Raw genomic sequence first — 14,589 nt, 5'->3', positions numbered from 1 at the left:
GGGGGGCTGTGTGTGGGGGGAAAAAATTCCTCTGCTCCTTGAAGCTCATACTGCTTCCAAAATATTAGCTGTTTTCTTTCTTCAGAACAAATGCAACTTGCTAAGTGGCTTTGAGGTAAATATTGACACAATTAAGTTCCCTGCAGTTGTCATTCCATGGCATACATGTCTAAAACAATACTGCAATATAATGACTAATTTTCCATGGAATAATGTAAAAACTGTTGTGAGGTGGTTCTTATTTTTATCTGTTTGCCTTTGACAATGCAGCCATAAACTTCAGTTCAAAAGGTGCTGAATGATCTGAGGGTATTTTTTCCAGGGATTGTTATAATAACGTGACTTTCATATAAGAATATCTTACTCTCTCCTTGCAAGTCCCTGAGCAGATTTCAAGGCATCCAGATTCACTGTGTTAAAAAAAACCTAAAGCAAAACAATAAAACCAACCAACCCTGGGATTGCCCTCATCCTCTCTGAGCCCTGTCTCTTCACAGTTTCAGGCACTGATTTCTGTTGGGCAAAGTAAATGCTTACTGTTAAATAATTAAAGGCTTCTTTTTTTTTTTTTTCCTTAAGCAGGTAGATAACACTGAAATCTAGACTTCTTTCCATCAAGTTTTTCTCCCCTGTATTCTGGCCTCCTCACACACACTTTAACAGTTCTGCACATTTCCAGTCTTTTGGAACTTTATTACTTTTATATTAATACAGTTCTTTGCTAATTCTCTAATTGCAAAGATTCTCAGCACTGAGGAACACTGCAAATAGCACACCCCAAGCCATGCAGTCATGCTGAGTTTTATTGACTCCAGGAGATGGCCTGTATGACTGCGAATTCTTCCTTTTCATGACTGTCAGATCTCAGAGTAAGTACCTCTGCATGGCATGACTGCCCATGTTCAGGAGGGGATGGGCAAATATTTGGGTTGCTTAGCAGAAGGAATCATATCTTTCCTTTGAAGCTCAGTGGTTTAGGAGACTTGAAGGTAGGTAAATGGAAGCTGAGCACCTTCTCTTGTCCCCCTCCCCACCAGTATTTGACCCTACTTAAAGGTGTGAGCCAAACTGAATCTGTGACTTCTTCAGAGTGCACACAAGTGTGTTCATTGGCTGCATTTGGATCAAAACTATGTGGGAGGGTTTGGCAGAATAACAAATGTATGAAATTATTCCTATGCCATAATGTTTGTATGATTAGAATTTCTATCACATTACAAAAGCAAAAACCAAAAAAGAAGTCACACACTTAAAAAAAAAAAAAACACAAAAAAACAACCAAAAACTTCAAAGAAAAAAACCTCAAATGCTTTTCATTAAAAGGCATTAAGTTCCTCTCCTAAAGGAGATCTGTGTTAAATTTGGTTGAAGCTTGGTAGCCTTCAAGAAAGTAAAGTACGCATTAAAATATTTAAATTTTTTCTGTCTTTTCTCTCATGGGTTATCAGGCACTGGCAGTTAATGTAGAATGACAAGTAGTTTTGCTGGGGATGGTCTTTTTCTTTTTTTGTGCTCCTTAATCACAAAATGGATGCTTAAATGAGAAGTTCACTCTAGAAAAGCATTTGCTGTTTAGAAACAAATGCCAGCTGTATCCTGGTTTAAATAGTCATGGTTCCTGGTCACCTTGATTTCAGTTAGATTCTTGAGCATTTGGAATGCTGAACAATGGGGTTTCAGGCCACGTCGGTGTTCTTGACTCTTGTTGTTGTTTACATTGTAAAAACAAGCTGAAAGACTTTGTAGTTGAGATTAATTAAATCCTGAGCTGGGAATTAGGAGTTTGGAGCTTTGCTCCTAACTTTGCCACTGATTGGATTTTATGGCCAGGAGTTGCCTACTCCTTTTTGGTCTTGGTTCCTTTTCCAGGGTTTAGCTAATGGCACTACAGGGACTTTGAGTTCTCTGTATGTATGTAGAGTGCTTAGCACAGTGGGGTCCATTTTCAGTGACTCACCTAGGTTATACAGTAATATAACAGTCCTGATGAAAGAAATGGGGTGGAAAAACTATGTTGCTGGCTTGTGGAGCTAGTGGACACACTTCCTTTTGGCAGTATAACTCCTCCAACATGTAGTATACCATGCTTTCTTTCAAGCATTTCTTTCAATACAATTTTAGAAATGGCTGCATGCCGAGCAGTCTTGTTCCTCTGAGCATGAGCAGTGAAGATGTGCTGCTGTAAGACAATACCTATTTTAGGGATACTAATATCAGAGTTGATTGATAAGTCTTATTATATCTTTGGAATAAATTGGTGTATTAGTGTTGATTGTTATAGCCAGGTATATCCTGTGTGTGAAAAGTCACTTTGTTAAAGAAACGCTTTGAGACTGCCTGCCTGTTGCAGTCAGTAAAAAAACAAACTGAAAAGCATACATTGCTGTTGATTTTTGGTTTGAGGTTTTTTTTTTGGAAATTAAACATTTCAGTTTCACTACTGAAATAACTTGTGTTGTGGTTTGCTTGTAATTAACACTAAAAAAAAAAAAATTAAAAAGTGGCACAGAACAACCATTTGTCGATTTAAATTCTTTTAAGGTTTACCTGAAGTATGTGTGGTGGTGTGTGTTCTGGGTTATTTTGTTGTGGTTTCCAGGAAAACAAATAATAATTGCTTGATCATCTTTTAATGTGCATTTTTCTTATTTGATTAGTCAGTTCTTATAGGATGAGCTTGGTGTCTGAGTTTCTAAGGCTACCACTGAAAATAAAATTTAAAAAAGAGGGAGGAAGAAATAGAAGGTATGGAAGTAAGCAGTGTTTGCTGCTACTTGCGTTTTGCATGTGTGTATATACATAAGGGGGCTTTTAGCACAGTTATCTAATGATCAGGATCTTCAGGGAGTTTTTTCTCCTTCTGTTAAGAAATACATCTGGAAACCGTATTGATTGTACTTGTCATACAGCTGAGCAGTCATGTTGTGACAGGTATTAGAGCATGTTCGAATATACTTAAATAAGCATAAAAAACTTTATCTCTTGGTACACTGTTTTTTGTTTCAGGAAGTTATGATGTTATAATGTTCATCTACCATTTCAAACCAGACTGTTGTCCAAAGATTCAGGATGGGAGAAGGAAGGAGAGGAGATGTTGAAGGTGAAAGTCGTATCAATACCATAAATGAGAAACTTGGGCAGTGCAGAGAGAATCTGTAACAATGTTGACATCCAGTAAACTTTGAAAAAAAAATATTTTTCCTATTATCCCCAAGTTAGAATAACTGAAAAGTTGTCAGAATTGTTTTATGAAACCCCCAATAAAAATTCATGAAAACACATGGATTTATTAATTGTTTTGCTATAAAATCTTGGGAGACTGAAGATAGCAAATAAGTGTCAGAAAAAGGTACTTCCATACTTATCTGCAGTGTTGGGGTAGCTTCTGCCTTGAAAATCCAAAGCAGATAAGAGACAACCTTTCTTGGTCTCGTGGGTGTAATGAAGCAAGGCTTTGTGCTGTTCTACATTGTCAATCAGAGCGCTTCCTTATTTGCAAGTGTACAAATATCCCTTACGCTATACCTAACTGGTGCTTTTTTCCCCTTCATGTTTAAATGATGCGTGTGATGAGTATCTAGTACTGCCTTGAGGAAGCTTCTTAATAATTTCTTTGCTCTGAAATATAGTCCACACTTCAGTTCCCTTGCTTCCGTCCCAGTTAGACTCCCATAGCATGCCCTTACCTATTTTTTTTTCCCCATCATACTGGTCCAGGTTGTGCTACCCAAACTTGTACAGTATTTTATCAAACATGCTGTCCTACTGACTAGAAAAGATTTTGTTTGCTGTGGTGGCTCTTGGGCTTTGAAAAGAGATATTGTATGTCTTTTCCACACCTGCAGCACCTAGTTTGCCTGTTTTTAAAAAGGAGGCAAAAAAAGGTCTTCCAAATATATGTGGAGTAAAACAGGGCTTCCTCAGGAGCCTCTTATTTTTCTGTCTTCCCTACTCTCTGTTATCTCGGTAGCCTGTTTTATTTCTCTCAGTAGGTCTGTAGCTTTTGGCTCCTTCCTCCCTGCCCTGAATTTTATGCAGGATATTTCAGGACTGACTTCCAAGACCCAGAACTTCCTAAGAGCTTTGTTATCCATAATGCAAATTATATGCTTAAAAATATGATGGATGGCAACCAGAAACAGCAGTTCCATTTCTTTACTATGTTTTCAGGTAATTCCTTTATTTCTCTCTTTTTGAGACTGACTCAGTGGGTTTTGAACTGGGAGAATGTTATGATGTTTTTAAAAATATGTAAAGCACTTGGGCAAGGTAGCAATGTGGGGCAGTCCACAGTGGGTTAAGAGGTCCCAAGGCTGGCTGTGCAAGGCCACAGTGAAAGGAGAAGCTGGATGTAAGGGGAAACTTGGTGGTGGGGATACACATGAGACTAAAGCCAGAAGCTCAGAGCTTTATTTCTTTCCTCACTGATAAAGCAGCCCCTCGTGTTGTAAGTGCTTCAGGGGGAAGAAACAGGGCTGGAAAGATTCCTGCTCCTGCAAGCAGCAACGCATTATACAGAGAAGAGCCCTCAGAGTGCCTATTTTCTGCTTTCCTACAGGGAAATTCCACAGCGCATTTGTACAGGGCACTTTACAGATGCCGTTTCAGCTGCACAGATGTGAGGCAGCTAATGCCAGTTTGCTGTAGGTGATGTGTGAGTGCGTATCTAGTGAGATAATGCATGTGGTGCAGGGGCAGCAGCGCAGATGGAATTCGACTTGCTTGTGTTTCTCAAAAGTAACAACCTACTCCCGTTTCCCAACCAAATGACTCTTGGGCTTTAGTGTCCAGGCCTTGAATTAGAAAGGCGTAATCCCTGGCATGTGTGGAGCTCTGGTGTGGTGTGTATAATTATTCTGTTGTACATCCATACACATAATGTCTGCCAAGTTCTCTACATTCATTGGCATTTCAGATGCCAGCCTTCGCTCCAGATGGAGCAGGTAGGAAACAAAGTTATGTTCCTTGGTCAGTATAAGAGCTCCAGGACCTAGTTTCAGTCTCTTTTTAAAGGAAGCACCTGTATTGCTCAAAGCAACCATGTGAGGATGCTAGACAAGACAGAAGGCAAAATGGGGAGAGAGATGGGAGCAGGCTGCAAGTAAGAAGCAGACTTGATGGTACATATTTGATAGGTTACATCAGCATGTCTTCTCCTCCTTTCCCTTATACTCAGTGACATAAGGAGCTGCTTACAGGCAAAAAGAACCATAATCCCTAATTCATTTATGAATCTACTCCCAAGAACCATAATCCCTAATTCATTTATGAAGCTACTCCCTCGATATTCTTAAATAAGACCCAAGCAAGGCTTTATAAAGGATATTTTCCATCACTTTTTAATAAAATCTGAGATCATAAATGTCCAACCCATAGCAAAATTTTTTGCCAGCTGTCACTGCTATAGCCAGCTCGGAAAGTAGAAATGTAGCCCAATGGTTCCATCCCTGATCCTGTCTCTAGCTGGAAGACCCTTGCTCATTTATAAAGGCCTGGACAAATTCCAAATTCCCTTAGCAAAAATGAAATCTAACAGCAGGAAAGCTTTCCTGCTCACAGCCTAAGGCACATCAGTCAGTGGCTTTTCCTATGTACTTGGACTATGCATAGTCCTTCAGGCTGTCTGAAGGTCCTTCCTTTTTGCCCGTACTCTAATAATGTCCAGTGAAGCCCTCTATCCCCTTCTTCAAAATTTCTCGCTTAATTCACTTGCACCTTTGACATCCTTCCTCTTGGCTGTTCCAAGCTGAACTGTGGTTGTTACCCTTGCCAACCGCAGCAAGGCTTGCTGGAAGCTGAATGATATTTATATGGTTTCTACTTAACTGTGTACTTTTCGGATACGCTCAACTGAATTAGAAGCCAGTTATATTAAAAAATAAAAGTCACTTATGAAACTGGGAATTAGATCCTTTTAAAAGGTTAAACCAAACCCCTGTTCAGAAAAGGCTGGAGTAAATATAACTTCATAATCAAATCCCAAAGGCTGGATTTTTTCCACTTTTTTTTTTTTTATTTTATTTAGGCTGCTCTCTTGCTTCCTTACAAGAGAGATGATATTTCTTTTCCACAAGAGAGAGCATTTGTCTATTGCAACATTCAAGGATTTTAATGCTCTTATCATTAGACAACATGGTGTGTGAAGGGGCCTGTTATTTCTCTTGGGTCCTCTTATAGAATTTTTGCTTCATTCCTTGCACGTTTAATCTTCTGCTCATTTTGGCTGAGAATATCTCATGCAGCCGTGTTTAAGTCAATATTTGAATTAGCTCCAGAGAGCACAGCAAAATGCCAGAATTCACTTTGTGAGCTTGAGTCGTCATTGCTGGGAGACGTTTATGACATCTCTCTTTGGTCCTTGTTACAGATGAAACTTCTAGATGCTGGTGGTTGGTTGCTTCAGAAATGTCAATGCAGTTTTTCAAGGGAGGCAGAGTGGAGGGTCATCTGAAGGATATCTCCCTCTGAGTAGGTTTGAGATGGTAAGGTATCGTGTGGTGCCACAGAAAAGCTGTTATATCTGGATGTCAGAGGAATTTAACTGCCATGTCATCCACAGGTGAATTGACTGAATTTTGCAGTACTTTGTTTTTCTCAATGTATTGAGTTTGCGTGGCAAGGTTTTGGTAGTGTGGGGACTTCTGTGAGAAGCTGCAAGAAGATTCCCAATGTCCAATAGAGCCAATGCCAGCCAGCCCCAAGATGGACCTGCAGCTGGCCAAGGCCAAGCCCATCAGTGACAGTGGTAGCACCTCTGGGATAACATATTTAAGAAGCGGGGGGGAGGGGGAGAGAAACCTGTGCAACAGCAACTGCAGCCAGAGAGAGGAGTGAGAATATGTGAGAGAAAGCAGCCCTGCAGACCCCCAGGCTGGTGCAGCAGGAGGGGCAGGAGGTGCTCCAGGCGCCAGAGCAGAGATTCCCCTCAGCCCTTTGGCAGGACCTGTGGCCCCGTGGGGAGAGGAGCCCAGGCAGGTTTGCTGGCCGGGCTGGTGACCCCATGGGGGACCTGTACTGGAGCAGTCTGCTCCTGAGGGACTGCACCCTGTGGGAAGGAGGGACCCATGCTGGAACAACTCTTGGAGGACTGTCTGCTGTGGGAGGGACCCACACTGGAGCAGGGGAGGAGTGTGAGGAGTCCTGCCCTGAGGACTCCTCATCCCTCTGTACTGCTCAGGCGGGAGGAGGGAGAGAAAATTGGGAGTAAAGTTAAGCCCACAAAGAAGGGAAGGGTTGGGAAAGGTGTTTTAAGATTTAGTTTTTATTTCTTATTATCCTACTCTGATTTAACTAATTTCCTCAAGTCAAGTCTGTTTTGCCCGTGACAGTAATCGGTGAATGATCTCTCCCTGTCCTTATATGAAAAGGCTTGTGGATTGAGATATTTTTCTGTCCCCTGTCCAGCTGAGGAGGGGAGTGACAGAGCAGCTTTGGTGGGCACCTGGCATCCAGCCAAGGTCAACCCACCATACTCAAAGACTCCAGAAACTGGAATTTTATGTGAGACTTGAGCCTTTCATTTGAAAATATGTCATGGCATGTTTCTACTGTTGCCCTTTTCCTGTCTACTGATGGAGGAAACAAGTGATAAATAAAGCATAAAAAAAAAAAAAAGGAGACAACTAAAACAAACAAGCATCCCATCACTTTTTTTGTATTTAAAACACTTGCTTTTTAAGCCTGCCACATGTATTTTTGGAATTAGTCCCAAGATTTGTGAGCTGGGTGTTGGCAACACTGTAGCTGACATCCTCTCTGCATCGTCCCGCATTGTCTCTGTTTTCAGCTGACAAACAAATTAAGGCCAAAGGGACCACTGTCATCACCTGCAGATCATAAATGAAAGAATTTCGCTCTAATCCCTGCAATCTGTATTAACTGTGTCATGGAAGGGCAATTAAGATACAGGTGAAATCCAGACCATGACTGTTTGGGATTAGAGTAAGAAGAGAAGTCCTCTGGATAGGCATGGGACTGTCTCCCGTATGTAATTGTGTAAGCCCAATATATGTATTAAAACGTCTTTTGACTGGAAAGTGTTTTTCCTAGAGCTGTAAAATGCCATATAAAATAGGATTGTATTGCATAAATGGAAACATTAGGAGGCTTAGAAAGCCATTTGGCAAGCAGATGTGTGGAGTTCTATTTTATAGATCTCTCCAATGTTATTAGGAAGCTGACATCTAATAAAACTTAATTCCATAACATTAAAATACTCACTTATTTGCCATGGCAAAAGCCTCGCTTGTGGGAGAAAAGGGTGGAGGGGGGAATGCTTCTGGTCACTAGGCAACACGTTGCCACGTTTCTACATTAGTGCAAGTGAGACATTACAGGGTGAGCGTGGCTGAAATATTGTGATTACAGGAGTAGCTTTCAGCTTGAGGAAGTTATCGTATGCAGATAAAACAGGAAAGGAACCACAATGAGCGCGTTATTAATGTGATGGGGGAAAGGAAAACGGTCACACAAAACTCTAAAAACCTGCAGAACTCTCTTAAGGGTTATAGCCAGACAGCCACTCCTGCCTGTATTGTGGAGAGCAATGTTAGTGCTGGTCTTGTGGGGGGCAGGCTCGAGAGCGAAAGCTGGCCACGTAAGGGCTGAAGACTTTGCTGGTGAAAAATGTGGAGGATTGACTTGCTTTAGCAATGGGGAAGCCTCTAGTGCAGAAGGTCTGGTTTGAAATTGAAGCAAATTGAGCTGAAGGGGTGGTAAATGCCATGAGGCAGCTGACCCAATGTTTCCAGCTCTAGGCATCTGTGTCTAGGACCCCAAGATTTGGGGAACCACAGTAGCATTTGGGGAACCACAGTAGCCTGTCTGCCTCTGTCCTCACTCCTCTAGAGAAACCCTGTGACTGATGGCAGCTTGAAGACAGATGGAGAAACTGGCCTGTTCCATCTGCAAGCGTGCGAAGCCCCTCTCCACAGGCAGAGGTACGCCTCAAAGCGTTGAGGTGTGGGTGTGGAGGAAGTGTCGCCAGTGACTCAAGTCCACTGGAGGCACATTTCAAGTCACAGTGCCAGTCCAGTGGGAGAAGGGCAGTAGGATCAGGGGTGGATGACATCCCACCACCTTTCCTATTCCATGCAGTGCAAAGTCTCAGGCCTCATCTGGTGTTGTTTTGGGATAGTTTTTCCTAGAATAATTTTATTCTTTAAGCCACGTATGAACTACTTGAATACAAATATTTTGTATTCTTTTCCTATAAGAAGCACTGTTTTCATTTAACCAATGCTTACTCATCCTTCCAAAGGCTGCTATGAGAGTGCTCCGCTTTGCGGGTGGAAAGGTCTGAACATCTTATTCTGATTAAAAAATCATCTTCCACAATGAGTCATTTGTCAAGAATATGCAATTGTACAGTGTAGTAGGAAGGGTTTATTACAGTCATCTAGACTGTGTCTATAACTTCTGGGTTTTGTGGCTCATCCTCAACATACATCGCTAAAGATAATAGCCCACACTATCATGCACTTGATATATGCTACTTTGTGTATTATATTGATGGTTACATGGAGATAGCAGGTTCTCTGTAATAGAAAAGTGTCAATATTTTTTTGTATTTATATTTACAAATATATCCTGGCCTGTGAAGAAAAATGCCCATGAATTATCTTCTTTGTCTGGTTGCAAATGCTACAGTAGTTGGTAATTTAAAACAGTATCTCCTAAATTAAATTCCTATTGAGCGAAAATGTTATTTACTGGTGTTTAAATTTCATCATGCTGTTTTCATATACTCAGTTTACATTTATTTGCATTGGTGCCAAAAACACTACTTTGGAAATCCACAGTGCTTAACAGCTTTGGATGGTTGGCATAACTTTAGCTTACAAAATTACTATTTTTCTTCTCTTCTCAAATCATGAGTGTAACTTCAGCTCCTGTGCTGTGGATCCAGTGCTAACCAAACAGCACATAAGCACAGTGATGCATTTCTTTAATCATGCAGGAATGATGCAGAGCTGGGAACCACAGGTCTGAACATTTAAGACATTTTCACCAGAAGTATCCACACAGTACCTGGTTGTGGCTTTTGTCTCTTCAAAAGTATGTTCCCTACCTGTTTTGTATTTTTTTTAAGGAAAGATAAGCCATCCCTTTCCTGTTCCTGGGAAAAATGTGTAGAAGTGCAGATCTTGCATCTCTGCGGCTAGGCTGGGAGTCGGGGCTGTGGCAAGCTGGGAGGCTGGCTGAGGGTCTACCTGTGATCCCACGGGGTCCTTGCACAAGCAGGAGGAATGGAAGTGCAGCAAGTCTGCAAGCCTTGCAGATTTGAGAATAGGTGACTACTGCCAGCAAGGCTTAGTCTGGAATAACGTGCATTTTGGCATTGCTTTGCATTAGTTTTTAGCCTTGCAGTTTCTTGGATGTCTGTGGTTTTAGATCATGAGGAACTGGTTACTTTAGCGTTATGTAAAATATGGTAATAATGACAATGGTAAAAGCTCACTATTGTTTCCAATTTGATCAGAAGTTGATTTTTTTTTTTCTTGATGATGTGCATTTTGTGGAAGAAGCTATGTACTGGAGAATCCACTAGATACCTAAGGAAGCTGTTCTCATAGTTGTGTCCCCACACCACTGTTTGGTGCTGTATTCCTAGTCTATAATGCCAAACTCTAACCATCAGTCTTGTACTCTGCCACATATGGAGTTACAGGGTAGGGTAAAAGGGTTTTATTTCTTCTCTCTGTGCTCCATATCACTACCTTCATTTGCTATAATGCTGACAACCCACATTGCTCTGCACAGCGTGGTGATGTGGTAGCTCCCTGTCTCCTCTGAAGGTAGAGAGGTGCTACTAGATATGGTGTGTCCCACCTTGTGAGCCTATATGCTTAACCTTCTTCCCACAAGATCTGGCCTGATATGCCAGGGGAGGGAGGGAGGGTGGCACTGCCTGAGGTGCCTGCTGGTCCCATCAGCCATGGGGCTGTGCCTGTCCCCTCCTCCAGTGTCTCAGATGCTTTGCCTGCGAGCTGTCATCACCCCAAACTGGCAAGAGCATTAGCACAGAAGCAGTCTTACTGCTTCCAGGTGTCTGTCTGTGTTTGCCTCCAAAAGAAACATGGTTCTGAAGGAAGTTCAGTGAACTTTTCCAGAGAATGGCTGAATAACAGTGACAGAAACAAGAGCTGATATAAAGTAATAAGCAGTGAAGTAATTTGAAAAGCCAAGTAGAAACCTTCTACCTTAATTTAGCATGAGAAAGTACATTTATAAGGATTTCCAGGTAGCATCAACTACTTAAGATTGTATAAAGGGTTCACAGAGCTTAAAAATAGGAGAGCCTCATAGTTAACATAACTCAAGAGATCCCAATTGATTGGTTTGAGCTGCCACTGCCTAATTAGCTTTGCATTTAAAATAGAAAATAAAATTCAAGTCTGCCTATCAGGGAAAAAAAAAATCACAGGTCTAGGAAGAAAACAAATCAGAAGATTGAGATCTTTGATCAGGTATGATGAAAACAGGGAGTGTGCATTTGCAGGTGGACTGCTAACATGCTAGGCACTGTGGGCAGTAAAGCCGAGGTAGCTTTATGGATAACGAGAAAATGACTGTCTGTGTGACTGCTCATAACTGTAGAGGGGAGATTCTTTGGGAGGTAGGCTAGCTGAAAGCGCTGAAGAGATGCATCCCCCATAAATGGATTATTCTGTGTTGTCAATCATGTTGGTTTTATGCTTTACCTATGAAGCAGCGTGTGCTGGTTCAGGACACTTGATGTGTGTAGAACAGGTTTAATGTATTCTGGCAGCTCCTGTGTTGAAAAGCATGTGAGCCTTATAGAAAATTAAGCTATGTCAAGTAATTATGGGCATTATTACTACAGTTTCAACAAAATAGAGGTGACTCACTTAAGATACATTTCAAACACAGGATAAATCTTTCCTTCAAAACTGTATTTCAAATACTTGATAAGCCAGTATCTAATCCAGTCATTCATTAAGACTATTTTCAAGTTTCAGCATTCACAAAATTGATTTAGGTAGTACTTAGTGACAGAGATCACTGGTGAAATTCTGACACTCCTATTTCTCATCTCTAGGCCCTGCAGATAATGATAAAACTTTCTCAGAACTCCCTGGGCCTCAGGCTTTACCCACTAAGCCCTGGCCCCTCCATGAACCATGCATCAGTGAAGAGGTCTGTTCTCTCATTGGGCTTATTGGAGGATCAAGATTTAATTTCAGGAAATGTGTGTTTTTCATTTATTTTATGATACAGAAAGGGGCTAGATAAATTCTGAGTGCCTTTGAAAATCCTATTCAAATGATCTCCTGCTTGGACAGCCCTAAAAGCTCAGCATGTACAAACACACATTCGGAACTTTTTAGAGGTTGAAAGCTGCTGCCCTGCTCTGGAGATCCTTTAATCGCTGAGCAGAGGACATCTGAGCAGTTTCCCAGCCATTGATTAGAACTACAGAGCAAAACTCAGTTCCTCCTGAGACTTGTATCCTTGGATGTGAAACCATCACCAACCCGGGGCAAATGTACTCTGAATTATTAGATTCATTTCTCCTTGTACATGACCTGAGAAGTGATACAGTTCAACATCTTCAATTAATGTTTTCAAGATCTTCCCAGTTACTCAGCACTAAGGTTGCTAATATCAATCAGCCTCTCTTAGCAGGTTCTCCCTTTTCTGTCCTATTACAGCTGTTTCGGAAGTGATTCCTCTCCCAGTTTTATTGTGTTGAAGTGTTTGTCTTTTTCCAGTTCATAATGCAGTAGAAGCTGCTGTATGTTCAGCGTACCGCATTGTCTCTAGGTAACATCATTAGCGAGGACTTTGTTGCTATATATATCAAACTGAGTGGGGAAAAAAATTTGATCCAGAAAGGTTTTCTTTCCTATCAAACTCTTTTTAATGAAATGGTGTTGGGTCTAAACAGAGGTAGCAAGAATTGCCCATCCTTACAGATGGTGTGGTCAGGAAAAAAGTCCATTTCCAGCTACTGCTAAATTCGTCTTTTCTTCTCATTTATATAATCACTGAAAGATAAGCTGCTGGCAGCATACAGATCCGTATATATCCCTGCAGGAGGCTTCTGCTTCCTGCGGCTGAGAATGGGTTGCAGGACTGGCAACTAGACCCTAGGATGCTGCTGTTCCTCATCTTCTTTTTAATTCCTTTATTTTGCTGTACTTTGAGAAAACAGAAAAATGAGAGAGGTGCAGTATCTTTATCTCAGGTATTAAGATCTGCTTCCCAAAGCATAATTTTGTTTTTTGGTGGACTAGAGGAAGGAGGAGTAGTGGCTCTGTACTTCAGAAATGTTCATGCTGCAAGAAAGCTGTGTTCTAGTCCATGCTGACTGTGGAAGTCCTACATTTCCCTGAGATTTATATGATTCTTGCAGCCTTCTCACTCACGTTCCCAATTCAGAATCAGCTCTACATGACTCTGCCTCTCTCTGGCTGGTCCATTGAAGGGGCAACAACTTTCTACCAGAACATAGAAAATAGAGGGCTTGCCTCTATTCAATCTGTGGACTTCCATGCTTTGCTACTTGGAGATGATTGCCCCAGGGATGTGCTGATACTCATTCCTCTAGAAAACTTTACAGCTGCTTAAGTATGAATTTAGGAGTTTAATTTTGGGTTTAGGAAGTCCATTACCCCTTAAAGTAGCTGTAAAATGCTGACTTTTGCAAGTAGTGCACTTTTGCAACAAGGACTTCACTTCTGAACTGCTGCCTTGGTCATGGGTGATTTCAGTTCCAGTAACAAGTGTATGAAGCCTTTCTTTTGGGGAATGGTTATCATGGTATATAGTTAAAAGGAAGTTCTCACAGTACCTTGGAAAAATAAAACCTTATCTGCAGGTGCTGTGTCTGCACCTGCTTGCAACCTGCTGTCTGCAAGCATCTTGGACAATAACATGTTCTGCCCTTAATTTTCTCAGGGAATGCTTAATAATTTGTGAAGGATAACATACTCTAAGGGAAAGTACTTTTACTTTTTTGGACCACTCTTATAACTGCTTGTTCTGGTTTTGGCTAGGATAGAGTTAATTTTCTTCATAGCTAGTATGGGCCAGTGTTGATAACACAGGGATGTTGTCATTATTGCTGAGCAGGGCTTACAAACAGAGTCATGGCTTTTTCTGCTTCTCACTCCACCCCAATGAGTGGGCTGGGAGGGGGCACAGCCAGGACAGCTGACCCCAACTGACCAAAGGGATATTCTACACCATATGATGTCATGCTCAGCATGTAAAGCAGGGGGAAGAAGGAGGAAGGGGGGAAATTTCAGAATGACAGCATTTTGTCTCCCCAAGTAACACTTATGTGTGATGGAGCCCTGCTTTCCTGGAGATGTCTGAACACCTGCCTGCCCGCCCATGGGAAGCAGTGAATGCATCCCTTGTTTTGCTTTGCTTGCACACATAGCTTTCACTTTGTCTATTGAACTGTCTCAACCCATGAGTTTTATCCCTTTTACTCTTCTGGTCCTCTCCCCCATCCCATTGTGGGGGGAGTGAACGAGCAGCTGCGTGGTGCTTGGTTGCTGGCTGGGGTTAAACCACAACACTGTTGCTTTAGGAAGGTTCTACAGCACCGTGACTTGA

General features: G+C 41.6%; 1 long non-coding RNA gene across 1 annotated transcript in view; it reads left to right on the top strand.

The window, feature by feature from the left end:
- LOC118453226 overlaps window positions 1-14,367 on the top strand; it is a 23,248-nt gene extending 8,881 nt beyond the window's left edge. The window contains exons 2-3 of the long non-coding RNA XR_004843127.1: window positions 816-825; window positions 14,282-14,367. This is a non-coding gene — a long non-coding RNA (uncharacterized LOC118453226). The remainder of the gene's footprint in view (window positions 1-815; window positions 826-14,281) is intronic.
- The last annotated feature ends 222 nt before the right edge of the window (window positions 14,368-14,589 follow it).

This window comes from Egretta garzetta, unplaced genomic scaffold (assembly GCF_000687185.1).
Source record: "Egretta garzetta isolate BGI_Z169 unplaced genomic scaffold, ASM68718v1 scaffold89, whole genome shotgun sequence".
Lineage (NCBI taxonomy): Eukaryota > Metazoa > Chordata > Aves > Pelecaniformes > Ardeidae > Egretta > Egretta garzetta.
The sequence above is the reverse complement of the archived record's forward strand: the minus strand, read 5'-3'. Positions and strand labels throughout refer to the sequence as shown.